General features: G+C 46.5%; 1 long non-coding RNA gene across 4 annotated transcripts in view; it reads left to right on the top strand.

The window, feature by feature from the left end:
- The window catches only part of LOC146766257 (uncharacterized), a 46,260-nt gene extending 27,874 nt beyond the window's left edge, over nt 1-18,386 (top strand). For all 4 annotated transcript variants that reach the window (XR_014958067.1, XR_014958068.1, XR_014958069.1 and 1 more), the window contains one exon: nt 1-18,386. This exon is cut by the window's left edge and continues 15,627 nt beyond it. This is a non-coding gene — a long non-coding RNA (uncharacterized LOC146766257).

Below are 18,386 nucleotides of genomic sequence, written 5' to 3'. Positions count from 1 at the left end.
AGGGGAACCACACCATTGCCTGGCAAAGCTCCCACTATGTTTTGTTTGCAGCCAGCTCAGTAGTACAGGAGAAGGATGAAAAGGTGGCCTGCAAGACAAAATGGTCTGAGAATGCAGAGAAAGGGCAGACAGGAAAGTTGCCATAATTAAAATTCTGAGAAAACAGAGTTGCCACTACAATAATTTATTGCACAGTAGAGCCCCCTTAGATAACTGTCTCCAGGCAATAAGAGCACATGGATATAGGAAGGGAAGTACTTGGCCTTTGCTTTGCTTCAGTTCCCTAATCCAGCACAAATGCATTTGGGGATTTATGGGTTTTTGGAAGCTTCCAGCAAAGCTCAAGGCCCGTTCCTTGGGTTATTGTTTTACCATCTGCTTCTCTTAATTTTATTCCATCACAGAGGCCCCATCGCGGGACACAAGAATGTGACCGGAACAATAGGCAGAGCTTGCAGCCTCCAGGACTGCAGGGAGGGCAGAGCCGCCATTGCAGGATGGGAGCCAGCAGCTTCTATATTTAGCCCTTTCTTGCTCATTCCAGATCACATTCTAACCACAGACTCAAGAAGTCAGGAGGCTTTCACCAGACCACTGTCCCCGAGCACTGCACATCCAGCAGGGCCCCCTGAACATAAACCATTCATTTCCCTTCTAATAAATGCCAACAGGAAGACTTCCTGCTCCCCCCTCCTTTCCAGATCCCTAGTTTGACAGACTTATTTTCTTCATATAAGCAAGCTAAACAAAACCATCTTCTCCTCTGCAAGGCTGGAGGCCTTGGAGCAGCCCCAGGACTCCAGAACGTGGACAGCACGGCACTGCCTGTCAGAGCAGGGCCCTGGGAAGAGGCAGAAATGGGTGAGCTCTTTCACCTCCCCATGTCTGAGCCTGTGTTAAACTCACCAATTCACAGAGACTTGCCCAAGCCAACACCCCAGCATATGATGGCAGGGCAGGTGGAGGACAACCAAGTCTGAGCACCCATCTGGCTTCAATTACCACCACAGCACATGCATACACCTCCCATACTCAGATGAGAGGGGCCTGCTGAGCAAAAGCTCAGGTGTTGTTGCAAAGTCAGCTCTTTCATGTCCAAAGGCACCTCTCTATCCCTTTGAAGGTCCTGCAGGGAGCCCAGCTGACTGTGATACTGACCATGATGCCAGTTAGCACATACCTGAATTATATCATCAAGTGAAGGGATCCCATAGAGCAAGAGGAAAACCTGTCATGTTTCCAGAAACACTTACCTAAAAGCTGTGTCACTTAAAAACAGCTTGGCTATAGACAAGTTCTTTTTCTGCCACTTTCACAAGGGTCGTATGTTAGGACAACTCTGCACTTTGTTTCCCCGGTCCTACCAAAGTTCTCTCAAAGGCTGCTGGTGCCCCAGTGAGAGGCTTGAGCACACAGGTGACCTCCTGGAAACCTCCATATTACTCCTCCTGTTTACCAGTGTGTTTTCTCACCCTGCTTTTTCTCCTGTTGGCATTCCTACCACTACCAGTTCCCCATTCCTTCTAAAAGCACTGTAAGAGGTTGTATGAAGAAGAGAAGATTGAAGCTGGATAGGATGCAAGAACAGAGTTGGTTTTCACTTTAATGTCTGTCCCTCGAAAATTAGTGGCACGTAGCAGTGCCCAAGCACAGATGGAGAAATTACATGTTCTGGTCACATGTCAAACCATGCCACTAATTTATTTTGTACTCATGGCAAGGTAAATTTCCCTCCCTGAGGTATTTCCTTCTGATGGCTGCTCTGAAGTAGGGGTGTGTAATGACTGTTTGGAGAGGTCAGGACAAAACCAGCATAGTTAGGAGGGTGAGCAGTCTGTCTTTCTGCAGCTTAGGATCCACTGAGCACCTTTGCACTGCCAGCACTGGCACGTCAGCTGCCTTCATCTGCCACACAAATCCCTTCTCCTTTACTTCTTTTATGTTCTGGAGCCTGGCTTCCCTCTGCTCATGTGAGGAGGCAGTGCCCAGTCAGCTCTCTGAACAACTACCATAAGCCAGCAAGCTGTAAATGAGCCCTGTGTGCCCAGCCAGTCTGAAAAGAAAACACTTTCCATCTGGCATTCCTGCAGGTCTTGGGACAGCAGTTATTTGTCCAAGGTAGACAAGAGAAAGGAACTGGAGTTTCCAGTGGAAGAAGCTGACAGAGAGAAGCACTAGCAGCACTCGAGGCTTTGCTTGGCCCACAAAAGTCCTGAATAAAAAAATGGCATGCTGCTCCATTTTACAGCCAAAACTTTCCCTAATGTCTTCCCCTTCCCTCCCAGATTTACCTCCCTGTAACACATGAAATTAAGCTCAGACCCTTTGGAGGCTTTAGCTTTTAAGCACAAAGGCTGTGAGTTTTTACCAGCTCAAAACCAGAGCTCTGCTCAGGCAGAAAGCCTTAAGAGCAAGAGAGGCTACTGCCATGGAGAGAACAGATCCGGTCAAGGAGAGACCTGAAGCACACACAGGTAACAGAGAGTTTCCAGGAGGTCACACAGTAGTTCAGGGTAGGACTGGAAAATGACCTGAAACTTTGATAAATCCTACACCACAAGGATGCTTTTCCAGAATATCAAACATTGAACTTACACCACCTTTCTCAGAGCAGGGGCCATTCACAACCCATCAATTGAACCCAGACTATTTTTACATGCTCCCTTCCCTGTGTGACTGAAACACCCTGAAGTGTTGCCCTGCATTTATAACAGGCCTTTACTAGTCTCATATCAACTTTTAATTCTCCAAGTTCTTCCTCTCTCCTCATCCTGTCTTCCTCCCACCAATTTAGAAGAAATAGGAATAACAAAATTGTTCTCCTGGAAGTCAGATTAGTGTATCTGCCTGCAGACACTGCATATACCTCCTTTCAAGGAGCCACAGAACAATCGTGATCCTTTCTGGATGCCAAGGAGAGAGTCTGGGTCCTCAGCCCTGCTGCTCCACCTGCCTCAGACACCCCAAGGAAATCACTTCTTTCCCAAAAGCACAGCTGGGTAGCAAGGCCCAGTGGCACAGCCACTTTCCAGCTGGGTGGGAGGCACAAGAGAATAAAGACAAGCATGCAGCAGGGCAGGAGGTGGCTGAGCAGAGTCTCACAGAGCACAGAGAATAACAAGCAGATGTAGAATACCAGAAGCTTTAACCAAGTAGAGATTATAACTTTACAGATAAGTGCAGTCAATGCATATGCACAAAGATTTGTCAACAGTGCAATTCCATCCTCAGCTGAATGATCCACTGGGTACACATGTTCAAATGTGCACAACACTCACTGCTCAACTAAGACTCTGTTCCCATAAAGCCACACAGACTTCCTTGGGCAGAGGCCAAGCAGTTAAATAAAAAAAGTCAATCCAGAGTGAGAACTCTTCGGAGACATTCCAGCATCTGGAAAGAGGAGGGGGTCTTACTCTGAGAACTCTTGGGGAGCCCGACCTTCAGTGGTTAAATACGTGCCTCATTCAATGCTAATTCCTGGGGAACAGCCTCACAACGTTCTCACTGCCTTGTGCAGCAGGATCTGCAGTGAGCAAATGGGCCTGATTCTGCTCCTCTCTCCAGACAAGAGCATAGAGCCAGAGCCCAAGATGGAATGGCAGCAGGCCATTCAATATTTGCTTTTTAGTGAGGCCAGACTCACAGCATTGCTGGTGACAAACAATAGCCATTGCTGTTAGTGTGGGCTTCCTCACTTCCTTTTATTATATCCCCACCCATGGCATGTAAATAAAGCTGCAGTAAACTTCCTCCAAACACTGGGGCACTGAAGATTGTACAGGGCATCAGGAGGGAGCACAGCTACAGCCAAAGCTGAGTGCACTACCTCCTTCCATCATTCCCTGAAGAGACCAGGCACTCCCAACTGCAGGGAAAAAAAAAAAAAAACAAAAAAAAAAACACAGAGAAAAAAAATATCACAGGATCCTTCTCTCAACAGGCCTTTGATATGTGAGCTGGTGTAGGACAGCAGTGGTCAGGAGAAATTAAGCTGGATGTAGGACTTGGCTCCCTGCAGAGACCTGCCCCAGGAGGCTGTGTTCTGCTAAAGCATAGCATTGGAGGTGTCTGTATAAAGCTTCTGTATTTCATAGTCATATGAGGTCTTTCTCCTGGTGGGCTTCCAAGAGCTCAGCTAGGTAGAGGGACCACCCATATGCATGCAATTGCAACAGAGTGACTTTGGAGAGATACAGCCCAGGAGATATTAGCACATTCACTGGGAGCTCTCATCCCATTCCCTTCCTGCCACGGGACACAGGCAACACAGAGGAGTACTCAACCAACATCAGAGCTCTGAGCCCTATTATTTCACTCAAGGCTGGCTGAGTAATTTTTGATACCCTCATCCCTCTTTGACATGGCAAACTAGAAAGACCACTTTTCTATAGATGAGAGAAGAGGCCAAACCCCACTGCCTTAAAGCTCAGTGCACATCATCAGTCAGTATCCCTTGAGAGGGGCCCCAGAGGCAGCTCAGACTAAGGAGGCATCATCCCAATAGAAAGTTACAGGGAAACAGGATGAGAAAAGACAACAGGGCACAGCTCTCATTCCTGTAGGACAGCATACAGCTAGACACAGGCAGCTAATGCACCAAGTATTATTCAGCACAAACAAAAAAAGCTCTTTCCAGGCTCTGCCTCACAGCTGCTCATCTGTATTCCAACCCTTGGACCCTGACAACCCTGCTGGCTGAAAGAAATGGAGGACATAATTTCATCTGCTCCCTCCTATCACTCTTCTACCCCAACATCCTTAGCCCTCCCATCCCCACTCGCTAGAGCTAGAAAGCTGTTTGTCTCCTTCACAGGGTCACCTCCCTGCAAAAGATGAACCTCTCATCTGGACACTGAGTTTCCTGGATGTTATCTGACCAGGATGGGGCAGGAGGAAAGAAAGGTCTTCCTCCAGAACACAGAGATGGAATTGGTTGAAACAGCTCCAATCAATTGGGCTGCAGTATCTGAGATGGTATTTTGATTCCAGCCCTATAGCAAGAGACAGCACAAGGCCAAGCGAGGGCAGATTACATGATCCCTCAAAGCCTCCTTTCAGTGCAGCACAACATGTTCTCTGTGCTGTTAGAGGGCTTTTTTGGACTGAATGAAATAACACTCCGCAGCTCTTGGTTCCTACCTCAGGGCAGCAACAGCATCTCTCCTGCCCATCTTTCTCCAGGGAGGAGATTAAATAGCAGAGATGAATCAAAATGCAGTCAATCAGGCCAGGCAATCTGCCAAAGCAGGAAAAAGGAAGGGAGGGAACAGAAAAGGTACCTCCATAGTGAAGTGACCTGTTTTAATGCTGCTGCTGAACCAAGCTGCTGAATGTCTCCAAGGCTCCAAGAGTCAGGAAGAGAATACAGAAGCGGGAACTTTCCTCCTACCCTGGAGGATGGAGACGAGCACACAACACTTCTCAAGCATCAGCTACACTCAAGGAAAGGGGCATACTCAGTTAGAGGAGATGAAGATAGTACAAGGCTAGTCCAGTCTGGGTCTGGCAACTCAGACTGATAATGACCTAGAGAGGAGAATGAGGTTCAAATGTACACTACTTCAGGAACTAAGGAAAATGCACTCCTCAGCCCAAGGGATTGCACAGCTCTAAGGCCCTCTGGTAAATCTCAGCCCACAAGACCTTCTCTGGGTATAGGTACAAAGGTCAGACCTCCAGACCCTCCTGGGCCTTGATGGGTATCTGCACACAGGGCATTTCCACTTTCCAGCAGCAGTAACATAGCTGGAGAGAGCTCCTTTAGCCACAAAAGCACAAGCTGCTGGGGTTGGAAGCAAAGGAAGTTGCTTCAGTGGCTCTCTGTATTTTAGCCACATTAGGCCAAAGACAGCTGGAATCTGGGAACAATTCACATTGTGCTACCACATCAGAGTCCTGCTCTGAACCAGAGCTCTGCTGTGCCACAGTGTTTTGCACAGACACACAAAGGCTTCCCTCTTCCAATAGCATCTGCCTGCACTGGCCATCTGGATAACCTGCAAGCCACAGCAACCCACTTGGCAGGAGGACACTTCCAGCACTGCATGAGCAGGATAAGTTCAGAAAGCCCTGCAAGGTCTTGCCAAGAGGGCCTGAAACCCTGACCACCACCTCAGAAGCCTTGTGCCATCAGGGTAGGAGGCCAGGGAGCACAAGTCAGAGTTCTCAGAAACAGATTGTTCACATATCACACACATTTTCAAGTCAGGCAGCAGCAGGTAAACCACAGTAGGAGGGGAGATGGGAAAGCAAAGCAGAGAAGCACCAGAAACTCTGACGGAAGGATAGAAAAACCACACCAAGAATGGAGAAACAAGCTGTGGTCTCTGAAAGACGTACTTGCGCTTACACACAGGCTCAGTTTCTTGGACTGTTTATCAAGTTCAGGAAGGAAGAGGGATCAGTCTGCCAGAAAGATCAGAGATGCTGGGGCTGTCATATGATGCTCCCTCTAAGAAACAAAACCCACAGAGTGTGCATACACAGACAGAGAGGAAGCTACAAGGAAAGCCTTGAAAACAGCAGAGGAAACCCTAGCCCCACCCCAGAAGTCCTACCTTTAACAAAACCCCCTCCCAAAAGTTAAAGAAAAGGACAGCCAAACTTGCATTATTTTTTGTACTCCTCTGTCCCCTCCTGCCCTTTCAACACAGCAATTGGACAAATCATTTCTTAGACTTGCTACGTCAAGGACAGGAGACTCTGCCCAGTCCCAAGTCTCTGCTAAGGGTGCTCAGCTGCATTTGAAAGAAACACAGACATGCCAAATAATCCTTTCTTGTTCCCAGGAGCTTTGAGTCCAGCTTGTATAAAACTCAGTAGAGTCAATAAAGTTACTGTCTGTGGACCCAGCTAGGAATGAAAGATGTGGCCAGCAAAACTATTGCACCCTGGCTGAGGCAAGAGAATTTGCCTCTTACCCTGTCAGTACAGCCCCATGCAAACTCCTCAAACAACTCTGTTTACAACCACTGCAGAGCACAGGAAGAAAACCCTCAGTGAGTGAAGAGGACATTTGGGCATGGTTGAGACTCCCATGCTTGGAAATGCAAGGACACCCAGGCAGGAGGGCCAGAGTGGGAAACACATCACAGGAGCCACACAGCGTCAGATGCTCTCCTGCACTGGTTTTCAGCCACTCACACATGAAGCCCAGATGGTTTCCAGAGTGAGGGAGAAGGGTGTGCTGCTTACACAAGCAATGCCATATTTCAGTAAATATCATATGCCATCCAGACATTCTGGATTGGATCCAATTTCCGTTAGGCTTTGCTCAACTGGGGACCTGGCTCCTCCAGCAGACAGCAAACTCCATTCGTGCTAATGCATGTCTAAGGCAGATCTGTCTCAGGCAGACACTCATTTTTACCAGATGATCCTTGTTACACCTGGCATGAAGAGAGGATTTCCAATGTTCAGTCAATCAACCTCTCCTTCCAGCCTCAGCTTAGACAGAAGTGACTTAACTCTTCCTCACCAGCTCAGTGTAGGAATGTGCAGGCCTCAGCAACCTGCAGCTCCCACTTGCCTCTCTGGTGATCCTGAGTGTCTCAGGTGCCTTTGGGTGCTTCACCTCAATGTCCCCTGGATACCTGCAGTGATGGGAAATACCTACTCTATTTGTTTGATAATTATCACAAAAGACACAACACAGCTGGCATTGCCTGGAGATAAGGTGTGAAAGTCTCTTTGTAATGTCAGACAGAAAAGAATGTCTTGAGTTCTTTCCTTAGGTCCTTTTCAAATTATAATTATTAAACTTCTCTCTAAACAACTGAGGAAGAGCAGAAGTAGGAAGTATTTCAGCAACCCCCTATTAAACATGTTAGGGAAATGAGGACATTCTCCCGTGTATGCATAGTCCCAGGCACAGACTTTTCCTTGATACAAAACTCCAAACACAATTTTAAAAGATAGTCTCCCTAGCCCTGATTAATACTTTGCTGCACTAGGATGATGTAGATATCTGGATGCAAACCCTGTCTAGCAGCCTATCTGGCTTCAGTATCCTCTACTAGCCAAGGGAATGAGGTCTCATCCAAGGCATTCTTGCAAACATTCACCTTTTCAGGGCACAGTATTCCAAAGACATGCATCCCTCAACCTGCCAATAAGCAAATGTGACCATGAAAGAACGGCAACAGTGGAAATCCACACAAGGCAGGAATCATTCCCCGAAAGAACAAACACATATATTCTCTGACTAGAACTTCATTGCCTACTTCTCTTTCAGAAAGCACAGAACATACTCCAGGAAACTTTAAAAATCAACTTCCCTTTAAAAATCAAGCCAAATTCTTGAACAGCAGAATATTCTTGGCAGAGGGACTGTAGATGTCTGGCTCACTGGCAACGATGACAAAAGCAGGGCTCTCCTCCTACAGCCCATATGCACGAGACATACCAGAATGGACACCTTTGTAGAAGCCAAACCAGAGACCCAACAGCTCTTTTGGTGTTTCTTTTGGACAGTGAAGCCAAAAAAACGCATATACTCATAAGCTAGGATGGTTTAATGGGAAAAACAGGAAGCAAGTTTTGTTCCACTCAAGCTCTGAGTTCAGTTGGGGCTTGCCAGCATTAACAGACTGGTCACCACACTTGAGCTGCAGTGGCTGCACAGCCACATCCTCCCCACACACACCAAGGGCCAAAGCAGGAGGTGGGCACTGATAAAGCCACAGCAAATGGCACTGCTGAAGCTGTTCTTGCCCTCTTAAGGGGCAAGAGCCACTCTAGCTCATTTCTTTGCTCTTCTGTGGCTTCCTAGCCCATGGCTGAGAGCCTTTCCTCTCCCCAGGTCTCCCAGCCCCTGTGTACTGGATAACCTCTGCCTTCTCCATTGTGTTGCACTCAAGCTCCCAAACAAAAGGAGATGTGTCATTCAGAGCAAAGCCTCAATTAAACTTTTCTTCTGGGAGCAAAGGATTTTATTTAAAATACCCAAACCAGATATCTAACATATAAAGCAGTTCTCAAAGATCAGAGTTCCAGGCATGTTAGGCTCAGCCCAGGAGCACAGGCCTCTGTGAACCCTGGTTTCAGGTGTTACACTGATGATAATACATGACCATCCTTCCAACAGAGGAATTAACCAAAAACAATCTTTTAAATCAGCCCAGCTGGTAACATATTCCTCAAAAACTCTGACAAGTTGTAATTGTTTTAAAGCACATACACCAGCATGGTGCAGGGCATCTCTCCAGTTACTTCCATGGCTTCCTTAGCACAGTGGAAGAGCGTGCTGGCCTTGTTCAGACACTGCTACATCCTTTTGCAAGCTCTGAGTGTCTGTGTCTCCCATGACTACTCCTTCTGTGGGACTCATTTTGTAAATCTTGGTATTGCCACAGCGATTTCCCAGTCTAATCACATGCCTTGTTGCATTACCACAGCAGTGATAGCTGGTTGAGCCACACACCACATCCTTGCAATTGTTTCTATTACTCACAATTGACTTATTTATTAAATTTCAGCTTGCCCAGCCTTGCCAGGAGATGAGCAAGAACCCTGTCACCCCTTCTTGCTGTTGATCAGAGTGGCAGAAGGCAGGTGAGTACACTACAAGTCTGAGCTATGAAACAGTCCCAGCAATTTTGCAAGTTCATGCTTTCTCCAGCAGTCAAGCTTGCATCTGTACACCAGGGCTTGAGTCCTGGGAAGCAAAACCTTGAGTTGCAACAGAAATCAGAAGGGAAAGTAGATGCAAAGGAACACGGAATTAATTTGGGATTTTAGAGCAGGCAAGTATTTCCACAGACTTGCTTGTGGCATGGCACCAGGTGCAGTGCACACACCAATCCTTACTTGCAGATGTACCTAAGAGCCATCCATAACAGCAAAGCAAGGTGCCTCTTCATGCAAGGAACTCCTGTTGTGGGGGATTTCCTAGGCTTGGAACAAACAGCCTGATAGCTCCTGGCTGCTTCAGAGGCCCAACCCACCATCTTGTGCCTCACAAACACTCCTCTGACAAAAGACTTTGACTTCTTGCTTTCAAAGGGGAGCAAACAGAAGGCAAGTTCAGACAAGGCTCATGGCTGCCTGCCCAGCCAGGCCTCAGCTAGTCCTTCATAGTAAATATTTGTTCTTAATTACACTGTCGTTTGCCCCGGGAGCTTGCCTGCAGTCTGTAGGAGGGAGGGGGATTATGTTGTTGATAGGTAAATAATAGCTCTTTCATCCAGAGAACCCAGTGCATTTTCCAGAGATGAAAGCCTCCTGAATGTTTCCCCATAGGTTAGGGTAGGGATTTTAAATCTTTGTCCCACTCAAGGACATGCCAAAAACTCCCACATTCAGTTCAGAGAATGGAGTTTGGAGCTCCACTGTGACAGCTCCCTCTCCAGCCTTGCTGTGAGCTGGAATCAACTGGGAGAGGCTCAGCTCTGGCAGCGTGGGTTAGGCAGGGTCTGGTCAGCCATTGGAATGTGACAGGAGGCCGGAGTCTGCTGCTGACCAGCAGCACCCAGCACATGCTGCTCTCCACGTTCTGTCATGTCTGCTCCTCACCCTGAAGCCAGGAATGAACTCCATCCCTCCTGTTCCCAGGTCCTGCTTCTGCCCAACACACAGCCATGCTGCTTCCTGCCCAACTCCTGTCTGGAGAGCTCCCAAGGAAGGGCGAGGCTCTGTCCAAGCACAGAGCAGCCGTGTGAAGCAATCCCACAGATGACATGTGGGAAGCAGCCAGTCCTTACTCTCCACAAAAGTCAGCAAGTGTGAGTTTTGATCTTCTGGCACTCAGCTTCCAAAACATCAAAATTGCAAATATTTATCAGCAGGACTAAGGGAAATGTAAGCGAGACAGCAGACCTCTGCTCTGTCTGAGGAGGAAGTGAGAAGTGACTTCCTCTGACCCACCATGAGAAAGCCTCTCTGACCTCTGGGTGGCAAGGAGTGGAGCATTCCCCCTCTCCCCAAGCTAATGTCACTGCCAAAATATCCAGCAGCTCAGAGTCAAGCTAACTTTAAATGCACATTACCCATTTCTTCCATAAAGAGGAAAACCAAACAAAAACGGCAACAAGAAAATCACCACAGGCAATCAAAACTGCTATCTAACCATGCTACAGCTCCTGGATTCCTAATGCCACCCCAGTTACCGAGCCAAGCACAGAGCACAGAGGATAAATGCTTGTGAACACCAGAAACTAAAGGAGCATCCAAAGCCTCTGAACATTTAGGAGAGAGCCCACCAAGTAGAAGTCTGACACTATAATATTTAACAATCTAAGATAAACTGCACTCCTTTCCCCCCACATTCAGCCCATCATTCACAACAGATTTTTTCCAAGTCCCAGCCAGGCAGGAGTAGTTACAGGTCTGCTACTGCACTTCTCATGCTCAAGAAAGTAATACAAACCCTCCAGCACCACCTCTGCTCTCTTGCCCTCCTCGTCTTATCATGTACAAGCAGATTTTGCCAGGCTCAGATTTGTTCCTCCTTCTAAATATCATCCAGGCCTTTTTCTTTTCTCTAAACTCTGCTTAAAAGAAAAATATATTGTCATTCTCTGCTCCCAGCTGTAAAAGGCTGACCTGAAATCTGTTGCCAGCATGCAATAAATATTTGTACAGTCCCATTGTAACTTTATTCATCTCTCTCTACTGCAAAAACTTGAATCATCTAGCATTTTCCCCTCTTACCCAAGGGCTTCAAGGTCCTAGACAGAAATTTAATGAAGCCTCTGAAAATCCCCAGTCCAATATCCTCTGTTAACACCCCCATATTGAGCTGGAGTTTTTCAGCTTAACCCATGTATGAAATCATCTGTGATGAGAGCAGCAGAAAAGAGAAAGATTTGCTCCATGCATCCTCCCCTCTACAGGAACACCTCCACAGCTGGGGGACAGCCAGTCCCAGGCCTCACACCTGGACTTTTACACAGCACCATGAGAGTTTAGACAAATGGTTAATTGGATTATGCCCAATAAAGAACAGCACTGGAGCTATGGGACCAGAAATGTAACTGGTGTCAAATCTTTCCTCTGGTATGTTGCTGTGTCCTACCCACCTGAATCTCTTTATTACATCCTTTAGATGTTGACTTTGCTTCCTGCCACTAAATTCGTCAGACAGGCTTCCTTGCTATTATGGTAGTTACAAGGTACATGGTTAGAGGCACATTTTATAGTGTGCCTAAACAAGGAGTTAAACCTATAAATCTATGTAAGAAGCACATTACATTTAGAACAAGAAGTAAGCAAGGAGGGAAGTCTTGAAAGGCCACTTTCAAACAATCCTTGTTTATCTGTGACTGAGGCCAAACCTTTAACACAAGTCTGCCAACAAGCCCTAAATCACCTGTAGCCTTAAATCACCTGTAAAAGCAAAAGGCACCTTAAAACCAAAAGCACTGGTAGGTCTGTGTTTCTTGACAAGAGTCCCACTCCAAAGATTTCCAAAACTAAATCACCAGTTACAGCCTTGTAAAAGATGAAAAATCTTGGATTTGGGGTTAATATGTAGTGCTCCTTTTGAAAGGGGAGTGGAGGCTGCCAGGGAGTGTAAATATGTTTACATACAAAGGGTTGAATCCTAAAGAAAAAATTCCAACACAACAAATTACTTTCAATTTAATGTTTTGGGGTTTTTTTCCTTTTCTGATGCAGGACAAACCACCTTTAAATGCTAGCAAAAAGGAGGAAGAGTGTTTCTCCTAACTCTGCTCTCTAAAATAGATGCAGAGTACTGCTGGGAAAGCAGATAACAGGGTTGAACAGATTTCTCATCAAAACCTGTAAGCCTGAAAAGAACTATCAGGCAAGAGCAGCTAATGGTGACTTCTGGAGTGAACTCACCTTGAGACCAAGACAAAAAGCCCAGGCTCTTGATCCTTACAAGTCTCTTGAAATAATGAGAAGAAGGATGCACATATATTTAAGTTAATTCATTCAGAGTCTAGGTGCACACCCCCTTACCTTCAGAGCATAAATATTCACCAGGAAATGGAACAGGGCAGGGGAGACCAGAAGAAACACTGCACATCTTGTGAGTCACAGCAAGCCATAACAGAGGATTCATTAACTGGATTCAGGTGATCCTATTAGCTTTGCAATTGCTGCACATCAGGCTGCAGAGTAATTAGGGCTGCAATTCAGAAAGATTTACCAGAACATTTTTTATTAAAACACAGTGGTTGTTAATCAGCCTGACTAAAGCCTTCAGAGCTATTAGCCTGCTGCACAGAAGTCGTAATTACTTCATCCACTAGGGAAGAAGGCATCAAAGAAATTGCCTGGGATCATCTGCAGGTTTAGAGGACCAAAGGAAGATTGAGGAATTTAATGGGACATCTCCCTTTGGCATCACCACAGGTTTTTGATCAAGTTTCCAAGTGGAGCATTTGAGAGGCCAACAGAGACTGTAAGAACATCAAGCCTACACAGGAAGGATTTGCCATCGGAAGTATGCCAAGGCAACACCCAGATGTATTAGCTGACTCAGAGTTACTGTGTAAGTCCTAATTGCTGCCTAAAAGTTTAGTGGTCCACCTGAATTACATGATCTCTATCTGCTGAGGATGTTTGGCCACCCTGCAGCATCTCAAAGAAGCAGAGCCCGCATTTCCTCTTCCGGAGGCAGAGCATTTTCAGTGTAGACAGACACAACCACTCCAGAGAGGGGTAAAGGGTATCTCCTACCAGCAGCATCAGCTCCTGGGTTTCCCGGTGTAGAGCTAGCCATAGAATAACAGGATACATTCCAGTTCCAGTCCCTGACCTCACTTCCACCAGGTTAAGGCAGGTTTGACAGACAACTGGCCTCAACTCTGGCCACAGGACTGAAAAAGAACAAAGCATTTGGGTACCTGCTGCCTTGCCCTGCTCTGCTTCCCAAACACTACACACACAGCCCTGCATGAGAGCAGGGGGACAGAGGCACCAACACGGGCCAGAGAAGAAATTATTTCCCTCTCCACTCTTTCAGACCAGACTTGGTGAGTGTAGCACAGGGGTTCTGCAAGTCAGGCTGACTCCTCTGCCACCAGCACTGCCCATCCCCTTTGCTAACTCATTTTGCTCAGAAATTTACTACCAGTGCACAGAACATCCTTTCCCAGTTTCACCTCCACCACAGCAGCTGGCAGGCATACTCTTGCTGGGAGGGACCCTGCAAATTCCACTGCCCAGCTGATAGACCATGAGACCACACTGTGATAGCTCCTCTTCAGGGAACCCTGCCAGACCCTCCAAAATCAACACCCTCGCCCACATTAAGCAATACAGTTTATCAACAACCTAAAGGGAAGCTCAGAAAGGAGAACATGATAAAAAAAGCAAGTGGAAATACATGTGCACACACAGGCTGTGAGGACGTGGAAATAACACTGGTACAGTGACAAGTAGCCAGCCCTGACCGCAGGCTCTGGGAGGGGAGAGATCTTGTTAACCAGGCACCTTCAGAATAGATACTCTGACTTATATGCTCTGCAGAGCCAAGAGTTTGATGGATTCTGCTTTGACCAAGGTTTCTGAACAATTGCCCCAGTGCCCAGCCTGGGCTTGTACCAGTGGGAATAGCCCAGTGGACCTCTGACAGGGTCTCTCTCAGAAATGTCCTGCTTAGACACACAGCACAGAAAGCATAAAGGAGTTTCTAACCTGTGCAGGCTTTAATTCTGCAGATGACTATTCCATTTTAATAAGTAAGCTAAATTAACATGTTAAATATCTTACTATTCCAAGGGGAGAAGGTAGGGGAGGCTTTGCCAGCTTCTCCTCCTTGAGCACTTCAAACACTTTTGCACATCCGCCCTACAGGGAAGCCTTTACAGTGTTCAAACCTGGGGTAGGCTTTGCATCATTAGCCATGTACAACACCTAGCACAGGACTAATGATGTAATGCAAATAATTAAACATAAAATCATGGTTGGCAGTTGATAGAAGAAGGGAGTTGGTTGGAACAGCTCATAGTGACAGTTCGTTCTTCCTTTGCCCTAATTAAAGTTGCAGAGAGGAAAAGTGCTGTCCTGCCTGGCCGGGTCCCAGTGCAGAAGAGACAAGGACCCCTTCCAACTTCCAGACCAAAGAAATTCCTTGATCACTGTCCGACCAACTGCAGGAGATAATTGTCTGGCTCTGATCTGCTGACATCCTGCTGGAAGGGGTTAAAAAAATTAAAAATGCCACTCCAAGGACTTCTCAACAAAGAAACCATGAAAACACATCAATTTTGATGACTCTACTCATTGTGTTCAATTACTCAGTATAAATATATTACAGCTAATGGATAATTCACCAATTTTTGGTTGCCCAAATCACATGATGACTTCCCAACATAAGTTAACATAAATCACACATTCTATTTGGATTCCAATAGGAGACAGCCTAAAGGGACTTGCTTTTCTAGACACTGTTTCTGTTGGTTTGAGGGACCCTTCCATAGCCACTTTTTAAAATCTAGGCCAGAATTCTCTTTTATTTTAAAACTGAAAGTTGTGCAAAGGTTTCCAAATTACAGACTCATTCCAGTGACACTGCTGAGAATAAACTATCAACATTCCCATGAAGCTCTTAAATTTAAAGTGGTGCATACACAGCCGGAAGCCCTCTGAGCTGTTTTCCTTTGAATCCTCCGGAGCTGTTTTTTTCCCTGAAGGCTTCATTGAGATTTACTGGACATAAATAAAAAAGTTAAACATTTCCTTTTCTAGTACATCACATCAATTGATATTTGACTCACAGACCTTCCAGTCTGAGAAGGTTTTGCATTCTTAAGGGACTGTGTATCCAGAATGAAGCTTTTTTTGGTTTGTTTTCCTGTTTATGCTTACATTGTGTTGCAGTTGTAGTGTGCCTTTTTTGTTTCCATGCACAGCAAGAAGCAATTTCAATTAACATAAAACAGATTCCTGTAAATTTTCTCTACTTGGGAATGGTCAACAGGAGGTTTATGGGGCAGAGGAAGAATTTAAAAAAAAACAAAACAGAATAAGGGTTATAAAGATGAAAAGTAAACAGGCTAAGCAGCTTCTTAAAAATCCTTTGCAGAGAAGACACCTGTGTCTTCCAGCAGGCACAGGAGAAGCAGTGACATGAAAAAGCAAAAGGGGATATACTTAGACCCAACAGCAACTTAAGAGTGTGTGAAAAGTCATTGGCTTTTATCAGAAAGGCACGCCAACAGCAGAACCACCCGTTCCTCTCCGTCTGTGTCTGCAGGAAACATGATAAAAACCGTCACCAAAATATAAATAAGGAGTCGGGACTTGCCAGCTTGTTATTTTTTCTGACAGCCATGCCACAGGGGTGCTGCCCGGGCTCATGTCCCTGCTGATTGGGGCACTAGAGATAGTGGAGGGCAAAGATGGTGCCCACCCTAAACTGGCTCCCACTGCTTATTCTGGAGCTATGCGCCTCAAGTCTTGTTTAGAGCCAGGAAGGAGGAAGATAGACAGACTGGAAGCCAGCTGTGATCTCCATTCAAAGCTTTGCTCTGCTCACTAGGAGCATCTAAATGCAGGCAATTGAAAGTGGTTCTCTGCTTTTTGGTGTTTGTTGATCTGCATTTTTGTCTGCAGTCTCTGGTAACGGAGCACACGGCAAAATTCCCCACTTTTCCCACTATGCTCTTCCAAACAGCAGTTCACCCAAGCCCCACACTGGGTGCTCAGCCAGGAAAGGCCTCCACTTTCAGGAAACTGATTACTTCCACCAAAGCTGCCTTAGTAACAAGTTTAGTGAATGAAGAATGCCCTTAGGAGAAAGGAGACAAGTGAGAGTTTGGCACAGAACATCCACCCCGCCCTGCTCACTGAACACCTGTCCCTCCCAGCACAGTGAAAACCATTTACCAGGCTGCCCCAGAGCTGGACCTGGAAGTCAGCCTGTCCTCAAACCCCATCCCAAGGTCCTCTGGTGTGCTCCCCACCTCCCCCTGGCCAAGCCTTCTCTTCTCCAGGGCTTCCCACAAGGCAGGATGCTGTTGTCTGCATTTCTCCAGGGAAACCTTCCCAGATGAGGATCAAGATTCCAGCAGCTGGGTACTCTTGCCTGAGACCTTACTCCTGTGCTCAGAGGAGACCTTGGAGAAGAAGGCTGAACCATGAGGTCATGGTTTGTTAAAAGCTCAGAGCTCCATCTTTCTGCTGGTGGCTTGGTCCAGCCAGTGCAGAACATCCCTTTCCATCTGTCCCCTGCCTGGCTGAGCACCCTGTAGCTGGTATGTTCCTTCCACAGCCAGCAGCACAGGGACTCCCCTTTCTGCAGCCCACCAGATCCCAACAGCACACACAAAACAAGAATTCTTGAATATTCTTTGTTCAGCAGGCCTCAACTCTCGCTCCAGTTCTTCCACCTTCCTGAAATCCAGTGCCATGCCAGGTGACTCAGAGCTCTGCAGGAATGTTGATCCCTTCAGCCTCATAGCTCTTCACTGCAGGCTGTAAGGGGAGAAATACCACACAGCAGCACCTGCTCAGCAAAGCATCAGCATTCCAACAGCCACACGGCAGGAGAAAACTAACAACAATGGCAGGCTTTGAGCTGTGAGAAGGAGTGGAACCCCTGGCAAGGACTGACAGCAAGAAGCAGTGAACTCAGTGACCAGGCTCAGCATTTCAGCAGCGGCCATGGGGAGCCACAGTTGATGTTTCCAGACTTGACTGGCAACCAGGCACTATTAGAGCACCACTTACATAATTACAAGGTTAATAGATGTTACACACATGTTACCAGGTGTCGTGACTTGCTGGAAACACATCCCAGATCATAGCAGAAGCAATTATATTCTGCTCACTATTCAGCTCTATCAACCACCTGTAGGCACTACTTAGCAACCCTTTATGAAAGGAAACCTAGCACAAAGATTATCTGCTGTGCCTACATCACTGTGTATGTCCTCTAAGCCAGCTCTGCTCCCTGACAGAGTTTATCTTAAACATAACCCAAAAAAGAAAACCAAACCAGCCATCAGAGTCAAACTGTGCGCTGTCTGTAATGAAGTAGAACCCTTGCATGACATAACCTGCCATGGTGGAGAGAAAACAACAGAGACAGCCACCTGACGAACAACTGAGTTCACATGGCAGAACATTGTTGCTCTACTGACTTTCAGGAAAAAATCAATTATCCTGGGAGGGCTAGAAACAATAGGAAGTGGGAAATTAAGATACAGGTGGCATACAAATAGCTTAAAAAGCCTTGTCCTTACTCATAGAGGAAGCATGGGACAGAGAGCTACTGTATCCCATCTTAGGCCAAGCTTTGCAAGATCTCCTGTACAAGCTGGACTACCCAAAAGGAACTGGAAGTTTCTAGGAAACAGCAGGGGTTTGTACATCACTGTAGCTTCACAAACCTAGTCCAAGACAAGGCCTATATAGCTTCTGAAGGAAGAAGCAGTGATCAGCCCAGAGCTGGGCAACAAATAAAACAA

The sequence above is a fragment of the Lonchura striata genome, chromosome 12 (genome assembly GCF_050655825.1).
Source record: "Lonchura striata isolate lonStrDom1 chromosome 12, ASM5065582v1, whole genome shotgun sequence".
In the NCBI taxonomy this organism is placed as follows: Eukaryota; Metazoa; Chordata; class Aves; order Passeriformes; family Estrildidae; genus Lonchura; species Lonchura striata.
Note: the sequence above shows the minus strand (reverse complement) of the source record. Positions and strands in the feature narration are given on the sequence as shown.